Genomic DNA, 12334 nt, shown 5'->3' with positions numbered 1-12334 from the left:
AGAGCAATTTTTTCTTTCACTGCCCCTAACTCAAGTGCACCCATAGGATCCTACGTTAGACACGTAGCTTCTATCGCCAACCTGGACCATTCCATCGTCCACCAGGGGCGATATTACCCACCATGGGAAACACTACTCTAAACAAAGCTTGAAATCATCGTCAGGAGGTCCATATGGTCCAGGAGATTTAAAAAATTTTCAACACACCCATTTGCGGCAATGTAATAATCCATTCGGAATTAAGAGTAGAGTTTTGAATATCCCACGGTACCCGTTCGATCGGCGAGGGTCCTCGAGGGAAGCCAGAAGGTTCTTGCGGGGGGGGGGGGGTTTCAGAGAAGGGAGTTTAGCGGAATCATTTCAACATATTGTCAAGCTTCAGTAGGACAAATCCATAAAACATCGATATGACACATGAAACACGTGTATTGAATTACATGGAATAAATCTCTGACGGGATGATAATCAAAAACACAGAACAAACGTCCCCTTTCCACAGATGACATTTGTACCCCGCCCATGTTGTTGAAGTCAACACAGGCCCGTAGAAAGAAATTTCGTTCGGAGGGGGGAAGACCAAAGTAATAGAACAATGGATTTGCCCAACTTTTTCCCTTTTTTCAGTCATTTTCTCATACTTCGGGGGGGGGACGGGGGGGGGGGACCAGGCCCCTTCCCCGAGTCCCCCCCGCTACAGCCTTGCTTAAACATCCCTGCCCGCATTCACTGATATTTATCTATACCCAAACTGGTTCACTAGCCTTTCAACAATATGCTTTAATTTTTTTGCACAATAGAAGCCTGTATGGCAGGACTTGACAAATTCCGGTCACCATAGTAACTAGAAAATCTGTGTATTGGAGCTTATAGTTTTCTTGGAGCATAAAGTTATCTATATTTAATTGTTAAATTTTATATCCAAGGATCACACAAAATTTTTCAATTTCATTTCATGATGGTGCGTCTTCCAACATGAAAAGGGGGGGTCATCGAGTCCTGGAAAAGTCGAAAGAAAACATCATTTAAGACCATTTTTTTTTCTCGACAAAATACCCTGCTTGCTCTTTAAGGAATTTGGCTAGCGCCTAAAGTTTTTTTTTTGGTTTTGTCAAATCCTGCTATATACCAAACAGCATACGAGAACTTGACTTCAACGATAAGAAGTATCCTCAGAAATGTGACAATAAAATGTCACAATATGTTATTCAACAAACAATGATTTCTTGTATTTCAACACAGTAACATTCCCCCCTTTCGCTATCCATATAATATATAAGGCTCCTAATACAATACAAATTTTTTCGACCAAAGTGACCAACTGTTTTTACCAGGTACGATTTTCGGCAACTTTTTAATGCTAATTTTAAATGTCATGAGTATTGTTACAACCATGTGATAAGAAATTTGATACATCATATTTCCTAAGGACAGAATTACACTATAAAAGTTTAATAAAAGATCTTTTACAAAAATTGAAAAAAAACAAAAACAAAAAACAACCACCACCACCATTTGTGAATGCAGCCTACATTCACTTGAATGTAACCGATACGCTTATTGGTTGCATTTTTCAAGTTTCGTAAAAGATATTTTATCAAACTCCTATAGTGTAATCCCGACCTAACGAAGATGTGTGCATATACACCACAGTAAGCAATAAAATTTCATCAGTTACATCAAAGTTTCCATGAGTGGACACTAGAATGGTCCAGGGGGCGGTAGAAGCCATATGGGTGTTGTATAGGATTCTATGAGTTGGTTTAAATTGAGGAGCGATGAGAAAAGAAAAATTTCTAAAGTGGGGGGGGGGGGCAGTAGAACAAAAAAGTTTATAAAACTCTTGCATAATAATAAGAACTTTGGAAACGAGCTCATCCAGACTAAATTATTTTTACGCAGTAATTCAAATGTAAAGGTTGATTACAACCTATCATTACGATGAACCTGATATCTCTTTGCATCATTTAAACCAGTGTTTCCCAAAGTGGGCAATATCGCCCCCTGGTGGGCGATGGAATGGTCCAAGGGGGCGGTAGAACCTACTGATTTAACATAGGATCCTATGGGTTTACTTGAATTGGGGGGCGATGAGAGGAAAAAATTTCTGATGAAGGGGGCGATGGAACAAAAAGTTTGGGAGACTATGATTTAAACCAAGGGTGTTCAACCTATTGGATAGTGAAGGCCACTTAAACGGTTTGGAACAAGTCACAGATCTTGACATGTGCCGCGGGTCACTTAAGTGATCTTGATATGTGCCGCGGGCCACTTAAGTGTGGAAATGTGCAGCAGACCACTCGTGTGATCGGTAAATATGCCGTGGGTCACTTAAATGATGTGGAACTACACGGGACAAAGTTCAAGTACTCCGTAAATATAAAGCGGATTACTTCAGTAATCTAGAAATGTTTTGAAGGCCACCCAAGTGATCTGTAAATGTTTTGCGGGTCATTTAAGTGAGCTGGAACTGTGCTGCATGGGAATCATTCATGATTATGGCCCCCACAAGGATGGGTCCGACAAGACTTTATCTCGAGAGCCGGGACAATTTTCATCGTTTTTGTGTTTTTTCCCTTCTACTATCAATTCAGTATAGAGGAGCCCGTGAGAAGTGACCGGGAGGCCCACCAAAGATTCTAGCTGGGGGGGGGGGGCCCAGTGCAAGATGTGAGGTCATGCAAATGATCATACAGGTATACTACATATACTGTGGATTCATCATCAGCATCATTCGTTGGTGTCCGAGAGGGAAGAGCTTAGGCAAGTTTGCCCATTGCTCTGACACGAAGTACTTAGCATAACACGAGTTGTGGGTCGTGTGTACAGGGCCGCAACTAGATGCTTGGTCAGCCGGGGCAAGCATGCATTTTGGCGCCCCCCATAATGTTGAAGGAGAGATTAAGGAGTGAAATTTGTGCCCCCTCTAGTACAGCGCCCGGGGCACCAGATCCGCCTGCAACCCTCTAGTTGCGGCCCTACGTGCGTATGTGAAGAAATATTATTCTACGGAGATTTTTCCCAGGTGTTTTGTAAAATCGCTAGGGACGAAAGGCATGGTATTTGCCATTTCGTTAAATGTTAGAACCCCCTATAAATGGGATGATATAATAATATACCTGCAAACGATATATATAGGCCATATCTAAGTAAATACTGCGGATTACTTAAGTGATCTGGGAATATGCCGGAACACTTGAGTGATGAGGGACAGTACCGCAGTGATTTACGAATGTTCCACTCAGTTATTTTTACAAAATTAGGTTTGAGGTCGCAGGCCACATCAGATCACTCAGAGGGCCACATTTAGCCCACGGGTCATGGAGTGAGCCATGGGCAGAGATACGGGGGGCGCCCCCAGCATCAAAGGGGGAGTCAAGTGATCTAATGTATATATATGTATATGTGAACTGACATCATCATGCCCCCCCCCAGCAATAATGACCTTGCCCCCCCCCCAGACTTCCAAGTCTATCTCCGCCTATGGATTGAGCATATGTGAACTAAAACAAGAATTTTACAAGCGTAGTATAGCCACGAAAGCAACATTTGCGGCAACCATGATTCATTACTACGGCTATATAATACGGACTGTTTCATCCTTTTGAAGTAACATTAAAAAAAAAAGGATTCTTTTCATATTAAAGGTTTCTTTTCATAGGGGCCATTCAAGTATTACGTAAGCAGATTTTCAGCCATTTTTGACCCCCCCCCCCGTCAGCAGCTTAGAATATTTAATATCTTCAAAAAGGGGTGGTTGATGACTTAAGCAACCTTCAAACTCCCCTCGTCATCAAAAGTCAGCAAATCCGAAACCCCCCTTCCCCCCTCGATGCTGACGTAATACTTGAATGACCCCATATTTGCTTCGCAAGGCTTGTCGCCTTGGTTCAGTGGGCGTAGTCTCGGAACTGCTGTGTGACGTCACTGCCTTGATACTTTCTTTTAACACAGATGACATCAGCACAAAAAACCGTACTGAATTGACGCGGCTTAGTTCAAATCTTAGTTCTTTAATTTACTGTTTCAAGTGAGAGATTTCCACTTTATAGTTTGGTTTTTTAATTCCACTGGTATTTTTATAACTTTTTTTCTAATCTATAAGCTAAGAAATAGTTGATGACTTAATAATGACTTTTGGTATTAGAATTCAAAATAATAGTAATAATTTCTCAAACATTTAAAAAAAATTTATTTTTATATTTGCTTCGCATGTTTTTATGTTGCAGTTGTATTGACAATAACGAAGTCCAAGGCTTTTAAAAACTACACCAAGTTCAAATGAAAACAAAAAGATAATTAAAAAAAAAATTCTAGACAGTTCAAAAGATAACTGAAATTATCTGCCTCGAGTTGCCTTTCAATCAGCCCAACAAAAGTTAATTAGCGTAAATGATTCAAATGAAATGGATCCGAGAAAAATATTCTCAGCGGGAGTTACCTGATAAGCAAAATGCCACACACAAATTCCGTATTTTAAATGTTTAAATGGCTGAACGAAGCAAGCTAATAAATATACAAATACTAATGGACGATAATCGAAAAGATAATTCTGGAAATAACTCAGTAAAAATGGGCAGTACAGCGATTGCACAAACTATCGTAATTACTGTATAAGGTCACAAAGCTGGCGCAACGCATTCGGTTCTGTCTGGACAATGACGTCACGCATGACGTCGGCCGGTACTGACTCCGGAGCGTCATGAAACAGTTCTTATTTTATAGCCCTGATCATTCATTGCAGGTAAAAGATAACTGTACAATATCTCCAAGACAAAACTCAACATAGTAAAGTTTCGAATAGTTAGATACGATTGGGAAAACTGCGACTTTTCCGAAATACCCCCCTTAATTAGCGGCACTAAAATCAAATAAAAAAAATAATAATTACAGGAAATTCATAAAAATCCGATTTTTTTGGCGAAATGCAAACTATTATTGTATTGGATGGAGTAAGTTTCAGAGAAAACTAATTTTTTTTTATGCATAAAAGCACGGCGTATACGAATTTACGACAGATACCGTATCCGTCGCATTAACAAGCGAGAGTGACGTATTTCGTCGTATACGAATTTGCAAGTTCTCCAAATCATTTCACAGGTACGGGTTTTACACACTCGAAGTGCTTCGAAACGATGTCCTGCACTGGTGAGAATTTCGTCTCGAGAGGTATCTCGGAACTCACTCCTTTAAGAGGGTCTCCTACCTTCCAACATGGCGAAAAATATGCTGTAGTATAGAGATAGAATCAAAAATATTATTTATCCATTGGTAGACATATCAATGGATATCAATCAAGACATTTTCAATTTGGTAGGCATATTTTTGATTGTACATGCCAGGGGGTGGCCAACTTCTCTCTGTACGAGGGCCAACATAATGGTCGACCGCACCAGTAAAATGACCAGGATAACTCCAAGATTTATCTACGTCACAAGGGGTCATTCAAGTATTACGTCAGCATCGGGGGGGGGTGGATGGGGTTTCGGATTTGCTGACTTTTGATGGGGGGGGGAGGGTTGAAGGTTGCTTACGTCATCAAGCACCCTTCTTGAAGATATGAAATATTCTAAGCTGCTGACGAAATTTTGCTGACGGGGGGAGGGGGGGAGAGTGTCGTGTTTTGCTGACAAAAGGGGTCAAAAATGGCTAAAAATCTGCTTACGTAATACTTGAATGGCCCCAAGGAATATGGTGAAATACGGGCAATTCAGTAGCTAAACTTTCACCCTAGGCTTCGTGTTCCTCCAATTCTTCATAAAGCTGACACATATCCATTGTTTATCTGGTTGCGTTCCCAGCTAGACGCAAATGCATCAAAAACTGCAACTTCTTTCGCAAATTATTTCATCTAATATCCAATAAATTCATAGTTTGAATTTCGCACAGACAAAAATTTATTTTTCTCAGTTTTCTATCTTTTTTCGTCACTTTTTTTCTCTCTCTCCATCCCCCCCCCCCCCCCCCCAAATGGCTGTACGGGTCGAACAGAAGCTCAAGGAATCGATCCACCACACACCAGTAGACTTCGAGAGGTGTTTTATTATCGCGATATTTAAAAAAAAGCCTGTCAAAGTTCAGTAGCGTGGATTGCATTGAACGCTTCTCCGTTTTTTGCACAAATAATCATCATCTTGTTCAGGAGTGCCCTTTGGAATTATTAGGGTCTATGTGGCCTAGTCGGTAATAGTTTTGACGTGCCATTGTGTGAATCGGCATCCACTCCAACAAAAAAAAAAAAAAAAAAAAAAAAATTCATCACAGTGGGCAAGCAGAGAACACCCAATACGCATTCAGATACAAATACAGAGGCCAATGTAGACAACTTTCCCAACGGGAAAAAAATTTCCATAAAAAACTTCATAAGCAATTTGTGTGCTCAAAAAGACAAGTGAGAATATTGTAAATTATTTTCGGCCTAGAAAAAATGAATGCCAAGTCTGTTCAGGAAGCCTGCAATTGGAATCCGCACAAAATCAACTTGCGGGCCGCCGGTCACTTATTGGTCACCCCTGGTATATGCTATGCCAATACATTGTTTTACACGTCTCCAATACTTTAATTTTTCAAATCACCCCGTGCATTGATGTCATGCTATTTTATCATGCGCGTAAACCTGCTAGTAGTGCATTTTCTTTTTGAGTTTGCAAAAAAAAAAAGTTCCCGTACTCTGAGTAGTTTTTCACAATAACACTGTGCTTATCCGAATACAATCAAATTTTTAGGATATCTTAATGAGATCATAGGAGAAAGATTTATGAAATAAAATAAAAAATAGTTCAATTTTCGATCACCAGATGGAAAAGTGGAGTTTTTTATTGAATTTTCCTCTTTCCCATGGTTCATATAGCGTGTATACCAGGTTTCAATGGAATACGTCCTACAGAATGGGTGCTACATTGATCTGAGCAGTGTCAGTATACTGTAACTACTCAGACCTATGTGGCGCCCGCTCTGGTAGACGTATTCCATTGAGAAAGTTGGTATATACGCTACACGGATCATGAGAAAACGTAAAATGTAATAAAAAAAGCTCCAATTTTTTTTTTCACCTGGTGGTCGAAAATTTAATTATTATTTTTTTTATTTCATAAATCTTTCTCCAATGATCTCATTAAAATATCCTAAAAATTTCGCTTTATTCGGGTAAGCAAGTTCTTTTTAACGACAAAAACTACTCAGATTACGGGAACTTTAATTATAATCACCCTGTATATTGAAAAAAAAAAAAAAAATCAAAATGAAGGAAACTGTTTAGTTTGTAAAATGACGAAAAAGATTTGAGATCCCTTCATAATAACTTACGTTATAAAAAAAAGTATATTTTGACTGACTGACTGAATTATTATTATATATAATTTGGAAAGTATGGCGTATATGTGTGTGAGATACAAGTAAAAGCTCGTAGTAACCACGATAGCATATACAATAGAATCAAAAGTTCGTATATACAAAATTTAAATAGATAAATCTATACATAAACGGATTAAAATTACAGTGGTGTAAGTTAATAATCTTCATTTTGATAAAAATGTTTTACTAGAATTGTTGATAACTTTTGATTTCGCGATCTAAGTGGCGGCGAACTATTGAAGCTGCGACTAAGTTCATTCTTTCTTTCAACCGTTTAGCATTCTAAACTGCATTTCTGGACTTGGACAGAATTGTTGAAAATGTGAGTTACACCACTGTAATCCGTCCACATATAAAATTCATTTTCTGTGTGTATTCTCTTACAAATTCACAATTGTAGGTCGATATATGCAAATATATATATACCAAACAGGGTCCGACTTGAACGATAGGCTATTTTAAAAGTTCACCAGAACAGGGCAAATGCCCGAAATGGGCGAAAAACAATCGGCAACAATGGTTCTTGGGCCTAAACAACGATTTTCGGTCTATTTACTTTGGTTACTGTGGTTTCCCAGTAATGCGTCTGAGACACATATATATAAATAAATATATATATATTAAGTAGTGCTGCCAAACCATTGTTTTTGTCCAACAATATATATATATATTCTTTTAGTTGGACAAAAACAATGGTCTGGCAGCACTACTTTAATGCTCCCAACATATTGAGAAAACCCTGGGCAGAGCCGGGTATTATAACTAGTGGTTAAATAACATTTTTGATGATATTTATACTAAAGCATAAGTTTTTCACCATGTTAAAACGTAAGAGATCCCGCTAAACATCATTATTGGGCTCGCAGGCCCCTGAATAAAATACCGCACTGCCACTCCTCCTACAAGCTAGTCAACTAATGTTAATTAGAATTCAAGATTATTGCTGGAGCGGCCCCTCACGCACAAAGGGCATCAGGGTGAGCGCACACATTTGGAACAAAATAAACATCGCTGAATAAATTCTAATGATAACACAGAATGGTAGAAGAATTGAATGCATAATCCACGACACTTACCCGTACTCACCTATCAGCAGTATTTCCAATGTAAATCATGCGCGCACACAAATACATTTAACAAAAGCCATACACGTTTGCAATCGAAGTACGCAAGGTACGAAATGGGATAAATCCACGCTAAACTAAGTGGGAAACGACCAGTAGAAACTACAACAACATCAGCGACCATTTACGATATTGCCAGTGGATGCGGCGTCGGCCAGGACGCGAAAAGAATCGGCGGATGACGCAGCGGCAACCGACGACCTCATCATCTATCACACGCACGCACACACTCAACAACAACAACCGACCGACTACTGTACGTGATGTGTGTGTGTTTCCTTCTCCTCCCTCTTCTCTTTCTACGGGGCATCGGCAATCTTTTTTTTTCCCGACAAAGAGCGGGGAGGGGAGCAAACGGATCCCAACATTTGGGGCGGAACTCCAAGAGGAGGCAGAAGTGGGGAGAGGGGCTTTTGGTAATTCTCTACCAAAGTACCAAACATTTCATACGTATATATGTGTATCTCTGATTCTAGTCTCCCCTCACAGCCCCAAATAAACCGGGCGTTCCCAGCAGCACTTTTGCCGACCTCAAAGTGGTTACGCGTTCAAGTGCCGCACGGGGGGCGATCGAAAGAATGAATCAGAAAAAAAAAGTTCTATGCCTCGCCCCCCCCCCCCCCCGTTCCCCGCCAGGGCTGAGACTGAAACACGTATTCCTCGGTAACCTTAAAAAAGGTAGGAGAGGAGAAGTGTAGGGAATATTACGGGCACTATAGCAGGTTGTAAAGAGAAGGTGAATGAAAAGACGAGAGACATTCCGCAGTCTCAATGGAAGGTAGTAAAATAAATTTATATCGGTAAAAGACGAGGGGCGACGGCGGGACGCGAGAAAACAACTTCATTCAGTGACGCTCGAGAAGGCAACATTCAATGAACGAGAAGAAATATTTTCGATCTGGAATTACGTCACCTCGAGACGGTGTGTGTCGAGACCCCACCCCTCCTTTCATGAAAAGCAACCAGGACCAGATTTGAGGCAGGTGTGAAGGATGCCGCCTCAGCGGGGACGAAAAAATGTAACAATAATTTTATCATTTTTAGGGTCTTAAATTAATTCTTCATCGGTATAGAGCACACGCCACCTGACGTGATCTTTTTAGGCTGAAACAGGGCCGCAACTGGGGGGGGGCAGGCGGGTCTGGTGCTCCGGGCGCTGGAGTAAGGGGGCACCGGATTGATTCTTCAACTAATACTCCTACATCGCATGGGGGCACCAAAATGAGTGCTAGCTCCGGCTGATCAAGCGTCAGTTGCGGTGAGCCCTAAGGAGAATTTCAAAAAATACAGATAGGTTATGATCTAAAAATCAGTTTCCCAAACTTTTCATTATATCGCCCCTTTCTTCAGGAATTTTTTGTCTCATCGCCCCCAACTCAAGTAAACCCATAGGCTCCTATGATAAATCCGTAGCTTCTATCGTCCCCGGGTGATGCTGCTAAATGGTCCGACGTAGAACCAGGGCCATCTTAAAACATGAGCCCATCCAGGCATGGCCTTGATGTCAATGGGGTAGAACCTTAATGATGAAAACCCACACCTTGATTTGCGAGACGTTACGTAAGGTGTTCTTTTAAGCTAAAATAAGAGGCCCCATGGAGGTAAGCATAGGCGTACGCAGAATTGTCTCGAGGGGGGGGGGGTAGGTTTAGATTTTTTTTTCCTTCTGAGGGGGGTTTAAATTTTTACCTACAAAATAACACTATAATCTTGGCTCGGGGTGGGGGGGGGGGTTAGAACCCAAGCCCCCCCCTTTGCGTACGCCAATGGAACTCCCCTCATGGAAGGCACTGCATAGAACCCTCACTGAATAAGGGGTCGAACTTACTCGTGAAGCTTTTCTTCAATATCAATTTGCTCGAAAAATCAATTCGTTAATAAGAAGGGTCTCACTCCTTGATAAGGGGGCACCCTGGATAAGTCAAGCGTGCCACGAGAAAAAAATGCGTTTGAGAAGGGACCACGGGGCGAAAAAAAAAAGGTCAAGAAGTACTGTCCAAGACCAAGGAATATCGTTAAGTTAATGATGGATATATCTCTCAGTAAAAGTTGAATATACTCTTGGTGTAAATATGCCTTGATATAGACATTCTTCTACCTCTCACGTATCTTTTTATAATTTCATGGAGTTTTTATTGTGTACCTAAAAAGTACGTTCTACAATAAATTTTATTATGTACAAAAAATTGTCTTTGGGTGAAGGATTTTATATCGGAAATATAAGCGAAATAAAAAAAGGTTAGCAGGGTTTTTACATCGTGGGTTACGGAAATTTTTTTAAGACAGGAAAAAAAAAAAATTAACTGAAAAAACAGCCGATACGTGGCGCTCGTACGATCTGGTCCATCCAATCTGTCGGAACTGAAAGATGCGATCCGCCGAGAAGTGTCACGTATACTACATCCGGATCTGCTGCACTCTGTCGTTGCTGGTTTTGTGACTCAACTGCAATGTGTTATCCCCTGCGGTTGTGGTCATGTGGAACACACATACTGCTGTAATAAACGATTTGGAGGCATTCTGTTCGTTATTTGCGTATCTTTTCTTTCACTTGCGTACGTCAGCAACACCTATCGGCTGTGATTTTTCAGGTTTTTTTTCCTTGTATTAAAAAAAGTTCCCGTGACCTAGCGATGCTAACCCTGCAAACCGTTTTTATTTCGTTTATTTTTCCGGTTTTTATAAATTTTTAAAGTTTCTACGGACATTTTACCCACCCTGTATAAACATAAAAAATTTTGTGTTTACGTAACAAGAAAGTTCATTGATCCCAAATTAACTTCACGGATTCTCTTCAAGAAAAATGCTTTTATTCATGAGCCCTCCCCACCTAGTGAAGTAAACGCCTGGTGGCAACTCAGTGTCACATATAATGAAGGGTTTCTTGATTCACTCGATACACAACCAAAAGATCATTCACATTAACTAAATTAAAAATAGATTGTTTCTTGGCGCGTGTGAATGCATTTATTATGGTGTGTTTTCGACTTGCACGATGTTTTGCTTAATAATTTGCACATTTTCATTCTTCAACACTTTTACTGAATTTCGGTATGAATTCAGCAAACACTACACATTTTTCACTTCTCGTATTAACATCACAAGTCCAACGGTATTATTTATATGCTGTGGTATAACATCTATTATTATTTTCAATAAGCAATTCGGCATAGAATCGGGGCCTTCGCGATGTTCGTTTTTTTTTCCTTTTTATGGTAAGGAGGACAAAATCACGGAGGCCCCCCTAAAGAATTCGAGGCTTTATGCAAAAAAAAAAAAAAAAAGAAGAAATTCCTCCATGCTTTTCATTAAGAAAACGAGTGCCTCATTGTAATGCATCGAAAATACTTGGTGCATTCATATCTGTAGGTTTAGTTCCCCCCCCCCCCAACCCCTGTAATCTTTCTGTAATCTTTTTGATGCAAGAAATCTAGAAATAGATCAGCTGTCTTTCTGCACTGTATCTAGGGATTGGGTTCAAGTCTATATTCGCCAGATCTTCTGTTGTATTTCTTTTAATCAAGAATTTCATCACATTTCGCTGACATGCATACCATACTAGCTTACTTCAACATTGAAAAAGGAAGGAAAAATAAAGGATTAATGGGGGTCATCCAAGTATTACGTCATCATCGGGGGGGGGGGGTAGAGGGGGTTTCGGATTTGCTGACTTTTGATGACAGGGGGGGGAGGGGGGTTTGAAAGTTCCTTACGTCATCAACCACCCCTTCTTGAAGATATGAAATATTCTAAGCTGCTGACGAAATTTTGCTGACAAGGGGTGGGGGGCAAAAATGGCTAAAAATCTGCTTACGTAATACTTGAATGGCCCCAATGTGTTTATGTGAAATAAATGAAAT

At 40.2% G+C, this 12334-nt stretch overlaps 1 protein-coding gene across 5 annotated transcripts in view; it reads right to left on the bottom strand.

The window, feature by feature from the left end:
* Positions 1 to 12334, bottom strand: part of LOC149070052 (recombining binding protein suppressor of hairless-like) — a 150126-nt gene that overhangs the window by 60911 nt on the left and 76881 nt on the right. The window contains exon 1 of one of the 5 annotated variants that reach the window (XM_089249378.1): positions 8427 to 8729. The exons of 3 other annotated variants lie outside the window; for them this stretch is intronic. The gene's annotated coding sequence lies outside the window, so the exon portion shown is untranslated. Of the gene's footprint in view, positions 1 to 8426; positions 8730 to 12334 lie in introns of those variants that run through there. One more of the 5 variants, XM_089249379.1, reaches the window with a different exon arrangement.

Source organism: Pholcus phalangioides, unplaced genomic scaffold (genome assembly GCF_987345545.1).
Source record: "Pholcus phalangioides strain wild (caught in Gottingen) unplaced genomic scaffold, Ppha-v1.0 ptg000022l_1, whole genome shotgun sequence".
NCBI classification, from domain to species: Eukaryota; Metazoa; Arthropoda; class Arachnida; order Araneae; family Pholcidae; genus Pholcus; species Pholcus phalangioides.
The sequence above is the reverse complement of the archived record's forward strand: the minus strand, read 5'-3'. Positions and strand labels throughout refer to the sequence as shown.